The sequence below is a fragment of the Bison bison genome, unplaced genomic scaffold (assembly GCF_000754665.1).
Source record: "Bison bison bison isolate TAMUID 2011002044 unplaced genomic scaffold, Bison_UMD1.0 scf7180017864364, whole genome shotgun sequence".
In the NCBI taxonomy this organism is placed as follows: Eukaryota; Metazoa; Chordata; class Mammalia; order Artiodactyla; family Bovidae; genus Bison; species Bison bison.
This window is the reverse complement of record NW_011494936.1, coordinates 5,290,600-5,305,763: the sequence shown is the minus strand read 5'-3', so window position 1 is coordinate 5,305,763 and position 15,164 is coordinate 5,290,600. Positions and strand designations below refer to the sequence as shown.

Genomic DNA, 15,164 nt, shown 5'->3' with positions numbered 1-15,164 from the left:
CCCTACCCCTGCCACTGCCGGGTCTCCAAATCCAATGCCCTCTGTCTCTCCACCCTCACCCTAGTCCTGCCAAACCCTATTCCTTACTCTCTCTTCCGCTTTGGTGGCTGGTTATGATGCCAGTGAACTCCTCATTGATTTCTGCATGATGTCTTTTTTTTTTTGGTAATGATCCAGATTTGTGAAAACAGGGACATGATCAAACAAAAACAAAACGAAGACTCAGTCTTTTCCTCTTTAAGTTGCCTCTAAGCAGGTGGACAGCTTTATCAAGGAGGCCGGTGATGCTCTGGGACTGTAAAGCTGGTCAGGGAAAAGGGCTTAGGGTTTATACTCACTCCTAGTTGCCGGACTGAAACCCCTTGCAGTAAAATAACTGGACTGTTGGGGCCCCCCTTTAGTTAAAGAAGACCTGCCTATGCACCCCCAGATTATGTTCTCTGGGGGCCCAGAATTGTAGCCCTAAACAGATTCTAAGATGATCCCAGAAGACTTGAAACTGAGGCCACTGCAGCATGAAAGATGCTTAAGAACATGGTGTTCTATTGGAAGTGATAGACTGAGAGAGGCACAGAGATGAAAAGACGGTTCTGTTGACAGGTTATCACCACATGGCAGCTGGGATAGATAGTTCCAAGACCTCCTCCAGGGGAGCCCACACACACAGCCAGGTCTCCAAGGCCCCAGAGCAACCTTTCCTGCCGAGGCAGTCAGGCTATAAATTATGGACCAGGCCATTTTGGGTGAAGGAGATAAAGCATGCGACAAGGAGAAGCAGTGGTCACTGAGATGGGAGAGAGTTCCTTTCATTTGTCAGAAATAATAGTTTGTTGCCTGTCACAGGGGAACAGCTGATGTGATCATCAGGAGAGAAATGACCCCTTACGAAAATTGAAGGTAGAGAAAATAAAAGACCAAGGAAGGATGGCACACTTGTAATAGCCCCTGGGTAATTTTTTGGACTGCTGTTTCTCAAATTAATTGTGTTTCCTGTTATTTCTGTGAGTCTCCCCTCTTATTATATACAAATCAATGAATAATGGGTTCCAGAACTTGAAATTGGTGTGCAGTGGGGGGACACGATCAAAATGAGAAATGAACAGTCATTTTTCATAGAATAAAAAGTACAATGAAACCAATAAAGATGTAACAATTATAATAGCTGCTCTTAATTGAACGTTGACTATGTGCTAATAAATACTGTGCATTTTTCTTTAATCCTTACGAAAACCATATGAGGAAGGAATTACTATCTTCATTTTACAGTTGGAAGAGAATTGCAGAGATTAGATAATTAGCTCCAAGTTTCCCAACTAGAATTGGGCAGAATTAGATTTTAAAAGAAAATCTCTGTTGGAGAAATATTTGCTGTTGATCATTCCAGGTTGATTGTGAGAAAACAAATCATGGAGGGCAATAAATTACAATTGTTAAAAGTATGGCTCTTGAGTCAGGTTTGGATAAAACCTTGGCTCCACTCCTTATGCCAAATGTGACCTTAGGCACGTTCTTAACTTCTCTGAGCATTGGTTTTCTTATTTTAAAATGAGGCTCAAAACACCTGCTGAACAATGGTTTTGAGAAAATGAGATAATATGATAAAGTCTCAGAATGGTGTTTGATATCTAATAAGTAGAGTTGCTATTATTATTTCATTATCAGTATCATCACTGTCATTACTAGTTTTTCCTAGTATTAACACAAATACTCTACAGAACAAAACCAGACATAATTTGGGAGGTTAAAGAAGGCAGGAGATAAGGAACAATTCCAAATTGGAAGGAGCCGGATGCCAGCCAAGAATGTGGATTAATTGTTACTGGGAAAGGAAATTGCAAAGTGAAATTGGGATTTTTCATGTTTAAGAAGGTAAAAAATCATATATTATTTTTTGAAGTTAGCATCCTTTTCATTAGAAAAAGTATTCAGCATTTAAGTTTTTCTTATAGATATAGGAGTAATTTGTGGGATGCATTTATCTAAAACCTGTAGATTATTCAACTGCCATAGAGTCAACATCTGAGATGTTTAGAGTTGGGTCTAAGCCCCTGTGGGCTGTCCCAGTGGCTCAGCAATGAAGACTCCACCTGCACTGTAGGAAAGGCAGGACACATGGGTTCAATCCCTGGGTTGGGAAGGTCCCCTGGAGTAGGAAATGGAAACCCACTCCAGTATTTTTGTCTGGAGAATCCCGTGGACAGAGGCCTATAGTCCATGGGATTGCAAAGAGTCAGACATGAATTAGTGGCTGAGCGCACATACACGCTAAGCACCCTTTACTCAGGTCCCTACCTCGTTCCTCAGGCCAAGGAGAATAACTGGGGTTCCTGGAATCTGACTGTCTGGTGATGGAGAAAGGTCAGTATCATATTGAGGAGTCAGCAAGGCTGGGATAGGGTGAGGCATGGGAGGTGCCTGCAGGCAACATTTGAGATGCTCCCTCCCTCTCAGGGTCCTGCAGGTGCTGACCCTGCTTACCCAGACGCCAGGAAAAGCACAAGTGTGGGGGATTAGGTGAACACGGTCCACGCATCCACATTGCAGTGCAGAGGCAATGAGCCACTCTGATGCTTGTGGCCAAAGCAAAAGGCATTCTCTCTGGGAGCAGGAGAGCAGGTTCCCAAGGGTCCCTGGAAGCCAGCAGACAGCCGACCCTGGGAGTGCAGAGACAGGGCCTTCGCACACACTCAGTTCACTTCCTCCTCTGGATGTTTAGACTGCTTCAGTAACAGAGTGACACAGAGCAGTAGCTGCCAAATGCGACTGCGCGTCAGACATAACTTGGGAGCTTTACAAATATGACAGATCCTCCAGCTCAGTATGTGACGCCTCCCAGCAGAGATCTGATTTGTTTGGTCTGGAGAGGGCCCAGGGTCAGTGTTTCTAACAAGTTCCACAGTGATTCCAGTGCAGCTAGTCAGTTCACTTGAATTTGGAAAGAGAGAACTAAAGGTCAGGGTACTTTCTCTAGTGTAATCTCCAGACATATTTTCTCATACTCCCTGTGCTCAAATGATATCTTACCAACTTAACGAGTATTGAATTTTCAGCGAACACGATATTTAGCTTTGTCAGTAGAGGGTGCTGCAGGGACATTGCAGGAGGAAGTTGACTTCTCTTCTTGGTCCCTTGTTCTGCGTTTTGCTTTCTCTTGGCCCTGCTGCCCAGTCCGTCAGCAGTGTATGTGGAGGGACAATCAGTGGTGCTCTGCCTTAGCTGGGCACCCAGACCACGAAGACCCTCAGCAAGTTTATAGACTGGACTCCATCCCAGTGACCACCTGTCTGTGGCCCTCACAGACAGGTCTCACCAGTAAGCAGGCTTCCTACAGCCTAGGCTTTCTACCTTCTCTGGCACCCTCCCATCAACCTAGACCACCTGCCTCCCAGAGGGTCACTTCCGGCAGCCTTCCTGGCAGGGACACCATGCACTTCTGGTTGTCCGTGCCCTTCAAGCAAGCAGCCTCCCAGCATCCTGAGTTCCTCTGCATTCCTGGCCCCTGCCAGCCACAGCCTGCTGTCGTGCAGGCCTTTCCGACTTGTCCAGGGGTTGTTGGCCTCCTTTGCCTGGGCACCTCAGTGAATTTCTCAGCCCCTCAATGGGCTGGAACCATAGCTTCTCCAACAAGATCTGGACCGTGGCCTTGGGAAGGGCCACACCCCGCCTTATGAGATCGTCCCTCAGCCCAGATACCCTTTAGAGTTCTCTTTAGATATTTATGGTTCTCTTTACATATTTATCCTTCCATTATAATGAATATCCGTTTACATTAAAATATGGACACAGGAAGCCTACCCAACACGCTGGCATTTGGCCAACACAAAGGAAGTGGCTCAGTGGGGAAGAAGACCCTCTGGTATTATATCCCCACACTTGTCCTGGGCTGGATGAACATGGCTAATGGAGGCGGGAGCAAACACTAGGACTTGTAACGGTATTGAAGGTCAGTGTTTTCAAGTAAAAAAAAAAATATTTGAAAAACAGGAAAATTTAAGAGTTAAAATTTACTACGTGGTTATGGAGAAGTTGTCAGGATCCACAGCAGCTGGTCTTTCTGTCTCGATCTTATTCTCTAAGACCAGTGAATTACTCATTTATGCTTCATTGCAGATCAGCTTGCTTTGCTTCTACAGGCATTTAATAGAAGATGGCTACCCTACAGTTTCCTAGTTTATCTGTCCTTGGACCATGCAGTAAACAGAGATTAACTAGCACTTCTCCTGGGGGCAGAGTGTGATTGGTCCAGTTTGGGTCAGGTTTTCTTTCTTGGTCCTATGAGCTAAGACTGAAGGTGCTGGGTCATGTGGTAATTAACATGGCTAATGGGCTGCTTCCATTGGTGAATGGACTTAGAGAAGGGGATGTGATTTGGACAAATCTCTTAAAATATGTCTACCACTGATGGCTACAAATACACCGATAATACAGTAAAGATGTGGAGGTCACAGACATTTGTCTTCTTTAAACATTCACTGTTTATCTTCTCTTGGCTATGTACTGGTAGCATCAGGGATCTGGGAAAATAGAAGGTAGGTGAGTGAGACAAATCAAAAAGAAAGTAGCTAAAAATGATAAATTATGGATCATCCCATCCATAGGTATGCTCAGGCTCTGCAGAAACCTTGATATGCCTCATTGCCTTTGAGAAATGAAATTTTAATTGGAAAAACAAGTAAACTTTTTCAGCTGTTTTTTTCTGTGCATCAAGAAAGGAAAGTCTGTCCTTTTCTCCAACACCCTTCCCCCATTCTTCTAACATCCAGCGTTTTGGAAGAAGGCATGAACAGAGAAGCCAGAACTTTCTCATGAAGAAATAACAGCCAGGTAGAAAGGTTAGGAAGGAGAAAGGTAAAGAAGTTTCTAGTGGGGTGTGAGTTGGCTTAAATGAATGAGACAATTCAAAGCTTGATGAGAGTCAGTGGGAACTTGGAAGTGATATGAGGAGGCTTCAGAACGGAAAAAAAGTTTTAAAAAGTTAATTGTCCGTATGATGGTACAGTGACAACTATCATAGTATAGGAAGTTTTTAGAGAGTGTTCAGAATGAACCACTGTGAGTAAAATTCCCCTGAAAAGCACTGAATGTCTTAAGTAAGTTGTTTTACGTGTTGGGAATATGTGTGTATAATTAAAATGTTATTAAGTATCTAGTTAACAGTTCTAGTCACAAAACCAATTGCTTTAAATAAAAAACCTCTGCCTTCATTACTATCATTAGTGTTGCAGCTGAAATATCAGCTGAACTGGGACCTGTGTGGCAAAATGGGAGTCCATTCAAACATACTTGGGGGAATTTTGAAGACAGTTACATGGGGTACTAATGATTTCAATTACAACAGAACACATTACTTAAACCAAGCAAATGATCAGCCTCTGCATATAGAAGTGTGAAGGGAGCCTTAATTAATTTACTAATTGCACTTCCTATTTTAAGCGGTACCATTGGTTTGGGTCTATAGTGGTTAGGTTGCTGTTTTCTCTTATAGAATGTGGTGTTCCTTTGTGGGGCTGGAGAAAGGGAGTGCCTAGAGTATGTCCCCAGGCCTTGGCATTGGCAGATTGCTCCAATACTTATTGGGTACCTAAGATTCCCTAGGGTTACTCCAATAAGTCCTCTGTCTACAATATAGTACTGAAATCTGCAAGTGTTTACTGCATCCCCAGCCCCAATGTATGAATGTACTGCTTCAATAATTTGTAAGGTTAGAAGGTTATCTACCACGTGATGTAGAGGAGGGCCCGGGAGGATGGAGTGAAAGATGGGTATGGTTTGATGGGAAACAGGGGGAAAAGGAAGACTCGAAGTATAAGAGGATGCTACTCATGTGGGAAGCAGTAGGGCAGGAGGGTTTCATTTTATTAGTGTTTCCATATAGAGTCCTCTATGCTCACTTTGAGAGTTGGACTGGGAAGAAAGCTGAGCGCCAAAGAATTGATGCTTTTGAACTGTGGTGTTGGAGAAGACTCTTGAGAGTCCCTTGGACTGCAAGGAGATCCAGTCAGTCCATCCTAAAGGAGATCAGTCCTGGGTGTTCATTGGAAGGACTGATGTTGAAGCTGAAACGCCAATACTTTGGCCACCTGATGTGAAGACCTGACTCACTTGAAAAGACCCTGATGCTGGGAAAGACTGAGGGCAGGAGGAGAAGGGGACGACAGAGGATGAGATGGTTGGATGGCATCACCGACTCGATGAACATGGGTTTGGGTGGACTCCGGGAGTTGGTGATGGACAGAGGGGCCTGGCGTGCTGCGATTCATGGGGTTGCAAAGAGTCGGACACAACTGAGCGACTGAACTGAACTGAACTGATGCTCACTTAGAAGCAAGGAGGAAGAAGCTGGGTGTTTTTGAAGAATCTCTTTATGTACAGAATGTTAAATAAATGAGTTTTAAAACTTCGAATGACAATCTGTTAAGACCTAGGGTATTTTTTTCACCATCATAGTGAATGAATAATGGAACGCGCTAATGTGAGAGATTCTGAAATTTTCTTCAGTAGAGATCTAAAAATTAATTGCTAAACTACCTCCTGGGCTCTTCCTTAAAGAGTGTCCAAGTTCATGAATTGGCCACCAGGGGTCACCAGAAGAATTGAAAGGGCTTCTGAGGCAAAGCCATAATTTCCTGTTCACGAAGAAGAGGGCAATTTGTAATTCTATTGTTAAAGAGACTTCTCACTTAAATACTTAGGATTCTTTTGTCCCTTCTTTTATATTTAAAATTTCCTTGTCCCTTATTTTTGATCGTCAGTTCTTGCTGCACTACTCTGACCTATATGTCATTGGTAGATATTTTTCTTTTTAATTAAATATATAAATGCTTTTTTGTAAGGTATTATTCACATTTCAAATATTAGCCCATCACCAAAGGCTGCCTTTAAGTATTCAGTCTAACATCTTCCTGTTGTTCTTTTATATTACCCATTTCTTTAATTACTTATTTATTACCTGTCTTCCCACTTTACCAGAAAAGTAGCCAGAGCTAACACTTAAGTAGATACTCTAGGCACTGTTCAAGTGCTGGGCATATATTAACTCTGAATCTGCACAACAGTCCTGTACAATAGACATTATTATTATGTTCAAGCTTATTATTATGTTCAAGCTTATTATTATGTTCAAGCTTATATTATTATTATGTTCTGCTTATGTTCAAGCAGAAGACAATGAGACACAGAGAAGTTAAGTAACTTGCCCAAGGTCACACAGCTATATAATAGCATAATTAGAACTCAGACCCTGGCAGTCTAGTGCCACAGTCCATGTTCTTCAGTAACTATCCTTCCTGTCCATGAGTGGGAGCTGGCCTGCATCCCCAGCCCTAGAATAATGCCTGTTGATGTTCTATGTTAAATGAATTAATACTTCATGGCAAATTCAGGGTGTCAGACTATTCAGCCAGATGATGATACATACTGATATATGAAGAGATTTCCACAACATGCTGTTAAGTGAATGCAGCAAATATAGAATATTATATATTACTGTTTTTGTTCAGTTGCTAAGTCATGTAAGACTAGTTTGGGGTGGGGGGAAAGGTACTTATGTACATAACATAAGTAACATCTATGAGATATGTGCATATGTACATGTGAGGAGGTGGGGAAGGGTATAGAGAAAAATCTGAAAGACTAAATACTCCAGTGATCATCTGTAGGGAATAGGATTGGTGGGGCAAGAGGGATTTTTTATACCCTCTTTGAAAAAAAAGTGAGAATAAGTATTTTCTTTATGATATGAAAAACTTTAAGTAAAATTTTTTAAATTTTTGACAAAAATAAACACACTCTCTAGTTTCATACATTCTTTATAGTTTCAGAATAATAAGTACTTTAAAAGTCCTTCATTTCCTAAATCTATAAATGAAGTAAAACAGTTGCTTCTTTCTTCATTCGAGTCTGAGTTTTGCAGTTTTATTCAGGGTGTCTTCATTTACTTTTCAGTTCAGTTCAGTTCAGTCACTCAACCGTGTCCGACTCTGCGACCCCATGAACTGCAGCACGCCAGGCCTCCCTGTCCATCACCAACTCCTGGAGTTCACTCAAGAGGAGAGTGAAAAAGTTGGCTTAAAGCTCAACATTCAGAAAACTAAGATCATTTACTTTTATTCTTTCCTAAATGGGGGTAGGGGGTGGGAGAAGGGCTTCATTCCCACAATTGAGAGCTAAATATATCACCTAAGGAGTTAGACTGCCAGGGTCTGAATTCTAATTATGCTATTTTATAGCTGTGTGACCTTGGGCAAGTTACTTCTCTGTGTCTCAGTGTCTTCTTGAACATAATAATAATAATAATGTCTATGGCATACCTTTATGCCATTATTACTGACATAATTACTGTGTATGTCATGATGTGATGTCATGCATGTGTGTGTGCGTGTTCAGTCACTTCAGTCGTGTCTGACTGTTTGCAACCTCATGGACTGTAGCCCACCAGGCTCCTCTGTCCATAGGATTCTCCAGGCAAGAATACTGGAGTGGGTTGCCATGCCCTCCTGCAAGGGATCTTCCTGACCCAGGGATTGAACCCACTTCTCTGACATCTCCTGCACTGCAGGTGGATTTTTTACCACTGAGCCGCCTGGGAAGCCTTGTGATGTCATATCATAGTAAAAAAGTCTGAAAGCTGTGGGGTACCTGACTCTTGGACTTTTTGCATTGAACACATGAACCTTTCTTTTCTAGCATCTGATTTTTGCCTTTCATTCCAGATAAGGGCAATATTTACTTCACAGTTTGGTTGGCACATCAGAGTAAGACGATGTTTGTGTGGAATTTTCTTTTTTAAAAAAATGAGCTTCTTCAAAGATTGTTGAGCTCATTCACCTCCTTCAGGAAAGTAAATTTGAGGAGCAGGGTCAGCTGAGGTTGGAGGTGTGTATGCAGATCTCTTATTATTTAAGCATTCCAAGAATGCAGTGTCCTGTGCTTCAAAGTTGCATAATAAAGATGTTTGGCACCGAGGTACCAGACTTGACTTTGTAGTATGGCCTCTCAGGATCAGACTATTTTTCTGAGAGCCTGGAGCTCCCATCACTGTGCCAGGTCACAGGAAGAGACATGAAAAGCAGGGAAGGGTGGAGTGGAGAGCAGAGGGCCCAGGGCATCCGAGAGGGCAAAACTCTCCATTCCCCTCACAGCTTCTCAGCCCTGCCTGCACGTTTAACCACCTGGGAGCTTTTAAAACAAATAGATGCCTGTCTCACTCCAGACCAGTTGAATTGGAATCTTTGGGATTTGAGCCTAAGCAGTAGTTTTTTTTTAAAAAAAAAAAACAGCTTTCCATGCTTTTTTTTTTTTTAATGAGTAGGCAAGATTGAGAACCACTGGCTCGAGTGTAGCTCTTCAGGGCTTCTAGAAACGCATGTATATTAGGAAGGAAGTGGGGGACTGGAGGCCCACAGGAATGGGTGGACTCATAGTATTTTACACACTGGAGGCTGGAACCACTTCCATGTAGATTCCATCCTCTCTGCACTCCTTGGACTCTCCTGCTGCTGAGTGAATACAAGCTGAAGGTGGTCCTGGGGAGTGGTATTAAGTAGCAAATTAGAGGATCAGAAGTCGTGTTTTGTGACCCCCATGGACTGTAGCCCACCAGGCTCCTCTGTCCATGGTATTCTCCAGGTAAGAATACTGGAGTGGGTTGCCATTCCTTTCTCCAGAGGATCTTCCTGACCCAGGGATGGAGCCAGGGCCTCCTGCACTGCAGGCAGATTCTTTACCATCTGAGCTACTAGCTAATCCCCTAGAGGACTGGAGGGGAAATTAAAAAAAAAAAAAATCGCTTATTCAAACAAAACACATGGATGGGGCCAGGCAGGCTAGGGCAGAGATAGTTACATTTATTCAGCACAGCAATATCATTTCGTGATACATCTTCTCATCAGGGTCCTCAGGCAAGCCTGTGAGGTGGGCATTATCGCCTTCTGATGGATGAGGAAGCAGAGGGCTGGAAGAATCTGAGGGCAAGATCACACAGCTATTACGTGGCCAAGTAGAACCAGCACTTGTCTGGCTACCTGTTCCTGGGCCACACTGCTCTCCCACAGTGGTTTTACAAGGCTGGCTTTGATTTTAATTTGTTTTTGCTTCAGCTTATAAGTTTCTGCTTCTCTTGAATTCTCTATGGACATTTTCAACACTTTAGTCAAGAGAACTAACTAGTGAAAAAATGACCAGGTAAGATGGCCAAAGGAGCAAAGAATAGCAAACAATCCACTTTTCTTATTCTCCCATTAATAAATGGTTTACATGAAAACTGTCTTATAAATTCCTGGTATTTCTTTCTTACAGCAATAGCTAACATTTAAGAACATGTACTATATGCCACTTACTAGGTGTTATGAAAATTAATGTATTTAGTCCTCCCAGCCACCACGTGGCATACGTACCATGATCGATCCCCATTTCATAGGTGGGGAAACTGAGGTCCAAGGAGCTTAGCCAACGTACCTAAAGTCACCCAGCTGCTGCTGCTGCTGCTGCTGCTAAGTCGCTTCAGTCGTGTCCGACTCTGTGCGACCCCATAGACGGCAGCCCACCAGGCTCTGCCGTCCCTGGGATTCTCTAGGCAAGAACACTGGAGTGGGTTGCCATTGCTTTCTCCATTGTGTGAAAGTGAAAAGTGAAAGTGAAGTCGCTCAGTCGCGTCCGACTTGTAGCGACCCCATGGACTGCAGCCTTCCAGGCTCCTCCATCCATGGGATTTTCTAGGCAAGAGTACTGGAGTGGCTTGCCATTGCCTTCTCCGAGAAGTCACCCAGCTAGTGGATAGTAAAGCCCAGATGGGAATCCAGTTTGAGACAAGAGCTCACAGACTTTATCTGTTACACTCTGCTGACTCTTAGAACTACAGCCCTGCTGACCCGAGTTCCCAGTTTGCCTCTGGGCTCCTACCTTTTCTACCTGTTTCCTTACTAATCATTTGTGCTTAATGTCCTTTTATCATGCGTTAGGTTTTGCTGCAAGGGCTTGGTAAATGTTATCTCATTTAATGCCTTAACACTGGAGACTGGGTCCCAGGTGGCCCCTCCAAGGGAGGCTCCTCTCCAGCCCATGACTGTTCTGACCATCCCTGCTCCCTTGGCCTCTTCCCAAAGCTCCCAAAGACTCTGTAGATTTTGAAATTTCTCTGTCCCCGCTCTCCTCATGGTTAGAACCCTGCAAGCTCAGCTCTTCTTCCAGGTTCTTGGCTGTGGGTCACAGATCCCCCTCTCCTTGAGTTTCTCTTGCCTTCTGCCTACCGCCTTCTCACATCATCCAGGTAGATGCGCCACTCCACTCCAACTTTCTCATGCAAAAGTGACGTGTCTCTGTGTGACTGGGCTAAGGAAGGAGTTGCAGGATTTCATTCTGGGCCGAAGCAGTAGGATCCTTTCTGGCCAAACATGACTGATCATATATCAAATGAGCCATGACATCACATGAGGGCTCACAGTCACATCATGCCTTGGCCTTGTGGAGACCAAGTGAGCCTTCTTTCAGACTGCTCCCGAGGATTCATGTAGGGCCAGGCCATCTATACTCACTGCTCTCCCACTCGGTTCTTCTTTGGCTTGAAGACTTCTCTATCATTTTCTTCCATCTACAGCATCATTTCCTGGCTCTCCTTGTGGCTGAATCCTTCTTGGCTCCCAAGTCTCAGCTGTGCTCTCAGGATCTCACTGAGAACTTCCCTGATTGTGTGTCCAAAGGAAGTACCTCTTTGTCAGCCCTCACTCACTGTCTTGATATCACCCTTATTTCCTCTTCTTGATGGCTTAGATAGTAAAGAATCTGCCTGCAATGCAGGAGAACTGGGTTCGATCTGTGGGTCAGGAAGATCCCCTGGCAAAGGGAATGGCAGCCTGCTCCAGTATTCTCGTTTGGAGAATTCCATGGACAGAGGAGCCTGGGAGGCTATAATCCATGCAGTCACAAAGAGTGGAAACACAACTGAGTGACTAATACTAACACTATTTCATCTCCACACTCTTAATCATTATGTTTATTCACTTACTTACTGTCTGTATTTTTCATGAAATGTAAGCTTCAGGAGGGCAAGGAGTTGTCTTTTTCACTCACTGCTCTGCCAGGATCTTCTCTTAGCATAGTGCCAACCCCTACAAGGTGCTGAGTGAAAGAAGTAAAGACACCTCTGTCACTGAGGGTGGTGGTGGTGACCACTGCCAGTAACTCTTTTCCAGCATTCCACCCTGCCAGTGGCCTTTCCTTATTTACATTGGCCATATCTCTTAAATAAATCTGCGCCTTCTCTGGGGTTTTGTTGCTATCATTTGCATGGACTATATGACTCAGGTCCTGCCTGCTGCTTCTCACTTCATCGAGTTGAATGAAGTTAGTGAACACCTTCTCTGTAAATAAAATTAGAAAGTCAGTTTGGACTCTCAGTGAAGGGAGCTGATTGTCACTGAGGAGGGTGGATTCTTTGTTATGACTCTTTGGGAATATTTGGTCAAATGAAAGAGTCCCCAGAAGGCTTAAAGAGCTTAAATGTATGTATACTGTGCTGTGCTAAGTCGACTCTTTGCAACCCCATAAACTGTAGCTTGTCAGGCTATGTCCATGGGGATTCCTTAGACAAGAATACTGGAGTGGGTTGCCATTTCCTTTTCCAGGGGATCTTCCCAACCCACGGATTGAACCCAGGTCTCCCACATTGCAGGCGGATTCTTTACTGCTTGAGACACCAGGGAAGCCCTAAATATATATATAAAACTATGCCCTAGGCCATATGGCCTAGGGCTTCCCGGGTGGCTCAGTGGTAAAGAATCTGCCTGCCAAGCCAGGAAATACAAGAGATGAAGACTTGATGCCTGGGTCAGGAAGATTCCCTGGAGAAGAAAATGGCAACCCACTCCATTATTCTTGCCTGGAGAATCCCCATCGACAGAAGAACCTGGCAGCCTACAGTCCATAGGGTCGGAAAGAGTTAGACACGACTTAGTGACTAAACCACCACCACCACCACTAGGCAGGATGCTGGGTATCAGTTCAGTTCAGTTCAGTTCAGTCGCTCAGTTGTGTCTGACTCTGTGCGACCCAGTGAACCACAGCACACCAGGCCTCCGTGTCCATCACCAACTCCCGGAGTTTACCCAAAGTCATGTCCATTGAGGCGGTGATGCCATCCAACCATCTCATCCTCTGTCGTCCCCTTCTCCTCCTGCCCTCAGTCTTTCCCAGCATCAGGGTCTTTTCAAGTGAGTCAGGTCTTCATATCAGGTGGCCAAAGTATTGGAGTTTCAGCTTTAATATCAGTCCTTCCAATGAACACCCAGGACTGATCTCCTTTAGGATGGACTGACTGGATCTCCTTGCAGTCCAAGGGACTCTCAAGAGTGCTCTCCAACACCACAGTTAAAAAGCATGAATTCTTCAGCACTCAGCTTTCTTTATAATTCAACTCTAACATCCATACATGACTACTGGAAAAACCATAGCCTTGACTAGACGGACCTTTGTTGACAAAGTAATGTCTCTGTTTTTTCATATGCTGTCTAGGTTGGTCATAACTTTCCTTCCAAGGAGTAAGCGTCTTTTAATTTCATGGCTGCAGTCACCATCTGCAGTGATTTTGGAGCCCCCAAAAATAAAGTCACTGTTTCCCCATGTAATTGCCATGAATTGATGGGGCGGGATGCCATAATCTTAGTTTTCTGAATGTTGAGCTTTAAGCCAACCTTTTCACTCTCCTCTTTCACTTTCATCAAGAGGCCCTTTAGTTCTTTTTCACTTTCTGCCATAAGGGTGGTGTCATCTGCATATCTGAGGTTATTGATATTTCTCCCGGCAATCTTGATTCCAGCTTGTGCTTCTTCCAGCCCAATGTTTCTCATGATATACTCTGCATTAAGTTAAATAAGCAGGGTGACAGTATACAGCCTTGCTGTATTCCTTTTCTATTTGGAACCAGTCTGTTTTCCATGTCCAGTTCTAACTGTTGCTTCCTGACCTGCATACAGGTTTCTCAAGAGGCAGGTCAGGTGGTCTGGTATTCCCATCTCTTTCAGAATTTTCCATAGTTTGTTGTGATCCACACAGTCAAAGGCTTTAGCATAGTCAATAAAGCAGAAATAGGTGTTTTTCTGGAACTCTCTTCCTTTTTTGGTGATCTAGCAGATGTTGGCAATTTGATCGCTGGTTCCTCTGCCTTTTCTAAAACTAGCTTGTACATCTGAAAGTTCACAGTTCATGTATTGTTGAAGCCTGGCTTGGAAAATTTTGAGCATTACTTTACTAGCATGTGCGATGAGTGCAATTGTGTGGTAGTTTGAGCATTCTTTCGCATTGCCTTTCTTTGGGATTGGAATGAAAACTGACCTTTTCCAGTCCTGTGGGCACTATCGAGTTTTCCAAATTTGCTGACATATTGAGTGCAGAACATTCACAGCATCATCTTTCAGGTTTTGAAATAGCTCAACTGGAATTCCATCACCTCCACTAGTTTTGTTCGTAGTGATGTTTCCTAAGGGGCACTCGACTTCACATTCCAGGATGTCTGGCTCTAGGTGAGTGATCACACCATCGTGATTATCTTGGTCATGAAGATCTTTTTTGTACAGTTCTTCTGGGTATTCTTGCCACCTCTTCTTAATATCTTTTGCTCTGTTAGGTCCATACCATTTATATTCTTTATTGAGCCCATTTTTGCATGAAATGTTCCCTTGGTATCTCTAATTTTCCTGAAGAGATCTCTAGTCATTCCCATTCTATTGTTTCTCTCTGTTTCTTTGCATTGATTGCCTAAGAATGCCTTCTTATCTCTCCTTGCTATTCTTTGGAATTCTGCATTCAAATGGGTATATCTTTCCTTCTCTCCTTTGCTTTTCACTTCTCTTCTTTTCACAGCTATTTGTAAGGCCTCCTCAGACAGCCATTTTGCTTTTTTGCATTTCTTTTTCTTGGGGATGGTCTTAATCCCTGTCTCCTGTACAATGTCACGAACCTCCGTCCATAGTTCATCAGGCACTCTATCAGATCTAGTCCCTTAAATCTATTTCTCACTTCCACTGTATAATCATAAGGGATTTGATTTAGGTCATACCTGAATGGTCTAGTGGTTTTCCCTACTTTCTTCAATTTAAGTCTGAATTTGGCAATAAGGAGTTCATGGTCTGAGCCACAGTCAGCTCCTGGTCTTGTTTTTGCTGACTGTATAG

At 43.6% G+C, this 15,164-nt stretch overlaps 1 protein-coding gene across 1 annotated transcript in view; it reads left to right on the top strand.

Annotated features, from left to right (window-relative positions):
* Positions 1-15,164, top strand: part of CPVL (carboxypeptidase, vitellogenic-like) — a 105,901-nt gene that overhangs the window by 10,868 nt on the left and 79,869 nt on the right. The window lies entirely within an intron of this gene.